We start from the raw sequence: 7645 nt of genomic DNA, 5'->3' as shown, positions 1-7645 counted from the left end.
TCTCTCTCTCTCTCTCTCTCTCTCTCTCTCTCTCTCTCTCTCTCTCTTCGCTCGCCAATTGAACGTAAAGAAAAGAGCGCCGGAAAGACCATTTCCAATGTATGTATTTTAAATTTGCGCACAAATACAAAAAAGAAGACGGGAAAGAAATGAAAGAGAACCAGAAGCGGTAGAGGAAGCAATAGACAGTCATCGTCCAACGACTATGAATAAACATTAAAAGGACAAGTAAAATTCAATAAGCATACAATGAATTATACAAAACAGAAATGGTGTGAGTCGAGTATGGAACATAAAGCGAATCAGAATCAGAGAGAATAAGAGAACCGATGGAAATGGAGAGAAAAAGCGAAAAAAAAGAGCATATTTGAATGAGCAGGAAAAATTCCTTTATCACTCTCAATAAATAAACACAACAAGAGGAACTCTTATATGAAAAAGAGCGATAAATACGTTGTGAAAATTGCACAATTTTTGAGGTAAACACACAGTGTGTCACACACACACATATATACCCGGGGGTGAGAGAGACAGAGAGAGAGTGAGTGAGTCAGTGAGTGTCGAGCTTATGCGTTATACATAAAACTTAATTCCTCTTGACAGTTTTTGTATATTTTTCAATTGGAAATGCTTCACTCACAAACAGTGATTAAATAAAATGCAACTTCAACTACTTACGATATCGAATTTATAAAAAAACTTGTATATATTTTCATACACTGTACTGTGCATTATGGTGCGGTCACTTTTTTTTTTAAATTGATATTTTCAATTTTTGTGTTCATTTTCCATCTTTTGCAAGCATGGTTAAACATCTCTCTGTTAAAAGGGAATCAGATAGCAAGAGAGGGAGAGAGAGAGAGAGAGAGAGAGAGAGAGATCGTGCGCCCATTGGCCAATGATTGAACAATCATTCAACATTTTGCAATTTCATGTTCATTTAAGTGCCTATTTGGAGAGATCAACATTCGTCTATATGGACAACATTGCACTGTAGCTGAGTCCTTTCCACCTCAGTTACTGAGTTCAAAGCGTTTTTAATAGAATTTTTCTCGCCTTTTTTCCCCCTCCCTCTCTCCCTTTCTCTCTCCCACTTGCGCGCGTATCATTTTGTCTTTTTCGGTCGTTTTTGGTTAGCATTTTTCAGGTTTTTAATATCAATTTTGTTTGTTTTTACAAATGTACGAGTCGCTCAGTCAAGAGGAATAAATATCAAAAACTCACATTTTGGTAAATGAATATATATTCCAAAATTGGAATGTGTGTGCGTTGTTTTTTTTCTTTTTTAAATAATTTCAACAAATTGATATGGCCACTATGTACTGACTATTGAAACTATTTTTTTTCTCTCGAATAACAGTTGACTCAAACTACCACCCTCTTCTCGTGCCAATTCCCAGTATCATTCAGGAAGGAAACAAATCATTGCTTTTTTCTATTTGAGTTTCTTTACCGTTCGGTTTTTATTTTTTGCGTATCAATTATGTCATGCATTTTTAACGACAATTTGGTTTTGTTTCGTTTCGACCGTAATTATCGAATTATAAATGGATAAATGTTCTGATCAAACAATAGGTACACTTAGGGAAATGTCTATTAAAATTTAAGTTAAAAATACTGTAATTTTTGCGCCAAATTGGAATGTGTTTGAAAAAAAAAAGTTGCGATCAAATCGACTCACCTTTTGCTCGCTCCCCGCTGTTAAAATTAGTTTTATCGATTCCATAGTTTCTGAGTCCCCTCTCCCACACAAACAAAAATGCATTCATTATTTCAACTTATAAATATTGAATTGATACTTTGATGTATATGTTTGTTGTCTTTGAAACGGTTCTCGATTACAGTGCTTGCTGTATGTCAAGATTTCGATCGAGATTTAAACCAATTACCAAACATAAGATACCAAACGGTTTTTTTTTTCTTTCTAAAATTAGAGTCGCGCTCAACTTATGGCAAACGCAATAATATTTAACACGTGCAGTGCTAGAGAAAGAGACTGGATGAAAAAGTGGCGACATGCGGCTTGGTTATAATATTGGGTTGGTGTGGATTTAGATCTCAGATTTCTCTTACATATGGTTCATATCCCAATTTTTTTTTTTTTCAAGTGTCTTGAAACTTCATCCAATTCCGAATTCGGAATAAGTGCCAAAGTGAGGCCATTCTCACTTATGAGCGAGCGAACAGACATTTTAGCTGAAATAAAAGGAAAAAACATACACAAATTTGAATAAACAACTGAAGAGTGAAAAAAAAGAGTCATTATTGCCTGCCTGCCGTGATTTGAATTACATGTGTGCAGACATCGTTCGCGTTGCAACTATGAAACAATTTATCGTGTGCACAGCACAGTGATTGCAATTGTGTTGCCAATGGATTTGTTTGTTTGGTTTTTTCATCGAAGAAAAAAAAACAGAGTTTTGAATTTATCTTGCTCAACACACACACACACACAACACATATTTTCAACATGGAATTGTGTTGGAAGCACAGAGCAAGAGAGAGAGAGAGAGAGAGAGGCGAAAAACACACAAACAACAGTGAAAAGATTTAATTTGTAATCGTCTAATGATGAGAATAATGGTCCATTGTTATTTTCATATTAAAGAGGCTGAACTGAAGAAGTGACACATTTTCATCGAACTGTTGTTTTTAGCTTTGTTCATTCGATCGTTCGTTCGTTCGTTCATTTGAATTGGAAAAAAGTATTAATGAATTGGCCGGTTCTGATGTCTCATTCAAATTTCGACAACAATAAAAACGACAACAGCGACGATAACAACGTCTGTTCAGGTGTCTATTTTTCTTTGCGGTTTTTGTCTGTTCGACAAATGGTTTGGCATTAAATGAATATGCTAGACATATGGCTCTGTAGTTGAAAAACTGTTATCGGTGGTGTTGGTGTTCGTATTGAAATTGAGCTTATATGCGAAGACATTGCTATTTGAATAAATTTCTTGAATGGTGAACATAGCGAGAAAAAAAAATCAGAGTGTAAAAACGAAACGAAACGTACAGAGAAAAAAAAACAAAAGCATATCGACGGTCGTGCAATACAGAACAGTGCTCATAGCAGCTTTTTTTTGTCAATATTACTATGTTTTTTTTTCTCTCGTCGTCGTCTTTTACTCGCTTCTTTCGCTTCTTTCTGATTATTTTTCTCTTTCCATTTCATTTTCTTCACGTCGTGCTACAAGCTAGCATCTGTTACCTCTTTCACATTCATTCGAAATGGCATATTCTGCTTTCTTTTGCCAACAAATAAAAGTGGCAGTAGTAGCAATACTTTCGAGAGTGAATATCGTCGTATTGTGAATTTAGCATGCATAACTGCTGATCCGATCACCGTTGCGATATCTCTCTCTCTCTCTCTCTCTCTCTCTCTCTCTCTCTCTCTGTTTATCTCATGCGATGATTGTCACCTTCGTTTTCATTTATTGAGCGAGCGGGTGAACGATTCAAAGTATGTACAACTCATTTGTTGACCTTGCATTTTTCTGTACGCTGTGCGTACAAGATTTGGACATTGAATCTAAACTGTTTTTTTAGAGCATCAAGTGATTCATTAGCAGCATAGATAAGTGTCAGCGTGTTGATTAATGTCAGCCCATTGATTTAAATAAAAATTGCATGCAATGCACAAACATCACAGACATTCGCCGCGCCGCTGCCATGATTGCTGCTGCTGCCATCGTCGACACTGTGACCGACTCATTCCAAATGAGTCATTTTTTCGCATTGAATTTGAAATATATTTTATTTTTGAAATTAAACTAAATGAAGTCTTTGATTCCGACTAATTGTAATGCAAGAGCGACACATACACACACACAGACAGACTCTTGTTTCTTCTTGCATTTGATCAAAATTATAGACGACTATAAATAAAGTTAAGAGGAGAAGAAGAAGAAGAAGGAAAAAAACGGTTAGCTGCAACTACACAACAACTCATTTATGCGCACTCAGTATTAAATCAGCGGCAGTTTCTCCTTTCACTTTTCGGCTTGTCTCACAGGCTAAGTATAAAATCGAAAATAAAGCAGAAAAAAAAATATTTAATACTTTGAGCAAGGTTAAAAAAGTTCATGTATCGTGCATATAAACAAAATAACAACGATTGAACAAACACAAAAAAATAGATATAACTAAATAGCAACAAAAACATACACCGTCCAACACACACACACACTCACATGAGCACCGTATCATTTGAATTCTACGCTAAAATATTAAAATTTCACTTGTAGACACGGCCGCTCACACAAAATGATCGCGTATTTCCCACTCGTGTCATTTTATCGGATCAATCATGCTGTTCGGCATTTAAACTAAATTGACGACAATAGTATCAAATGGCTGCATACATAATTTCCAAATCATTCGTTCTGATCTACTTCTAAAAATGTAAATAGCCGGAGCTGCGGCTTTTAATACATTATTGACGAGCTATTTGACATTTTTTTGTTTCTGCGATCGATTTTTTTTTCTGAACTGTGTGCGACGAGTGGGAAATAAATGTCACTATGCCTTTAAATTGTTTTTTTATTCTTCTATTACTATGTTTGAGAAGTTTTGAGAAGTTTTTCGCACACATCAAAATCACCGAAAAAGTCACAATCGGTTTTGCTGCCGCGGTTGTTGTTGTTTTTATTTTTGGACATACCATCTGGTTACTGCTCTTTGTCAAAATGAGTGAGTGAGTGAGTGGAATGAATTGAAAACCTGTGTTCTTCACATTCCAATGAAACCAATGGTTTTTGCCATTTTTGAACATACCGGAACAATAAAACGATACACTTTGATCGAATGCTCGCACGAACTCATTGAATTCATGCGTTTTATACATATTTACAGCCCGGAAAAAAGACATCCGAAAAAAAAGCGTCCAAATTTTAAAAGTCACATCATTATAACTGTCGCTGTTTTTTTTTCATCAGGTCTTTCGACATTTCATTATTACGGTGAAAATCCGTTATTATTGTTCTGGCTTTCCCCTTTCATTATTGTGTCCACCACGCACTCGGCCACTCGATTTTCTTACTATTGTTTTTTTTCTCTTGTTGTTGTGAACTGGTAAATGGTTACGCATCGAATTGGAATCATTATTTTATTGAAAATGGGCCCAATAAAATCTAAAGACATTAAAACACAATAAAGAATTGAAATCGTTTTCAACCATATATTAATAACAATACTATTGATAGAAGCAATTAAGCGGCGTATCTATTGTCGGAAAGAAGAAATAAAATCATCATCATCATCAGTAGCAGCAACAAGAGATAAATGCAGCCGAATCCGTTGAAATGAAGACCGAGTCAGTTAGCGCACGCATTCAAACACGCATGGATAAATTAAGCGAAAGAAAGAAAGTAGCAAATCGAATCAAAAGAAGCAATGACGATGCGAATGAGAGAGAGAGAGAGAGAGAGTGAGTGCGTTCACTTGCTCGCTCGCTCGCTCGATTCGCAAGTCGCACAGGCTACACGGGCTACTATAAATTTCCATGATGAAAACAAAGATCAAACGAAAGTACTTTGCACAAATATTGTGAACTTTTAACAAGGTTTACCTTTTTATTACACTTTGCACCCATCGTTTCGTCGTTTTTTCAGCTGCTTTTCACGCCTTTGCTGCAAGTTCCGCTTTCCAGGGTCTGAGCACACTTAATTATAATTACGATGGAGTTGAAATGGTAGAGAGAGAGAGAGAGAGAGAGAGAGAGAGAGAGTGTGTGTGTGTGTGAGTGAACGAAAAATCTCCCACTTGTTCTCTTTCTCTTGAATTAAAACTGAACTCGTTCGTTTTTAACTGTTGGATTCTGAATTTGGTTTTTTTTTCTCGCAAATTTTCATTTTCGGGTGTTATGCTTTCGAAAATGCAGTTTGCTTACCAATAAAATGTCTACGACAAGCATTAAAAACTTTATCCACCTTCTCAAAATTGTGTTCATCGCGGCGGTTAAGTTTGTCTATCGCTGTTCGACTATGGAAGAAACGGAAAAAACACCAGCCAACAAAACCATTCTCATCACATTTACAAAAGAAAGGAATTCTCTGAATAAACATAATAAATTGGACGCTTTTGACAATCACCGTCCGAGGGAAAGACAGACAATGCTGACTGAATCACCTTACTAAAGGTGCAGAGTGTGTGTATGTGAGAGAAAGAGAAAGAGAGAGAGAGAGAGAGAGAGAGAGAGAGAGAGAAATACGAACAGCAGTAGTCACTAATTACCAGTCCTGCCATTCTAATATGTTCATCATTTATGAGTTTCGTGGTGAAAATCTCATGAAATATTTACAGCCTCTCTCTATCTATTTCTCTCTTCGTTTCTCCTGTTCTACGGAATAATGTTTCTGTACAACAAAACAGCAAATCATCGGTTGTAATTGACATCAATCACTTTTTTTCTTCATTGTCATAAATTGCAAGCGTTTGCAGAGGAAAAACGCGGGCCAAGAAAGGCCATCTTATGAAAAAAAAAATCAATGCCCTCATCAAATCGTTTTTCATTTATGGCTTGTGTGTCTTTTGTGCACAAGAAAATTCATGCATTACACAATTTCATTTAAACTTAACCGATTTCCATCCACTAATTCTATGCTATTATGGGCTGTAACATAATTTTTTTTTTAAATGCTGTTTAGTAAAACATAAGAATCGTATCAATTTGTATATTTAAATCATTAGCTCTAAAGCATGTAACTGAATTCAAGACGAGAATATCAGAAGCAAAAGAAAAAAACTGTGTGTATACACATTGGTAACATTGAATTGAAAAGTACTTCATCTGGGCTGCTTTGGTTTGTTCTTCATGTGTTCAAAGTCATCTCGTTATCCAAATACATCTCTTGCCGAGTGGTTTTGTGAAGGATTTTCACATGAACTGGCAGTCAAAATTGAATAAAAAATGCGCGTCATACACGACACGCCAATGGTCTTGTGTGAACAAAAGCGCATAATACATAATAAAGCAGCGTTTATTTCTATACACCATACCACTTTACCCCAACGACCATACTCTTTGCAATAAATACACACTCACACACCTAGAGAAGGATAGATAGATGTGCCGAGAGCAAGAGAGATCATGAGCCATGGATTTATTATGTTTATCTTGGGTAATAATGCAAAGCATAATGGCACGTACAATACTTGTTTTGTGTACACTGTACATACTAAACTTGCACTTGATCAATGCATGCACAAATCGACTCGAATCACAATTTACGTGTGTTTCTGTGTGCGTGTGTGATTGGACGAGATTTGGAGAATTTAAATTTTGATTGTGAAAATCGTCGGAATGAACCAAAAACAATGCAAGCCATTGATTGTTGAAAATACATTCAAAATAAAAACAATTTGACTAGAGAATTTATATGCGGTGTACGGGGAAAAAAATTTGAAAAATTTCACTAAACGGTAAGAGATGAATGTGATAAGTAGAATTTTTATTACAGTCATTGTTTTGTGGTGCACACAAAATTCATTCACACTGAATTCATTCATTCAAAAACGCGAAAATGCATTCAATTCCAATTGGAAATATGTGTGATCTTGTAATTTACATGTTGAACTGATGAAATAAATAATTATGCATCAAGTTGTAATCACGTCTTATTTGAAATGCGGAAATTGATTGCAC

Source organism: Sitodiplosis mosellana, unplaced genomic scaffold, assembly GCF_009176505.1.
Source record: "Sitodiplosis mosellana isolate CC-2019 unplaced genomic scaffold, AAFC_SMos_1.0 Smas_scaffold_6165, whole genome shotgun sequence".
NCBI lineage: Eukaryota > Metazoa > Arthropoda > Insecta > Diptera > Cecidomyiidae > Sitodiplosis > Sitodiplosis mosellana.
The sequence above is the reverse complement of the archived record's forward strand: the minus strand, read 5'-3'. Positions refer to the sequence as shown.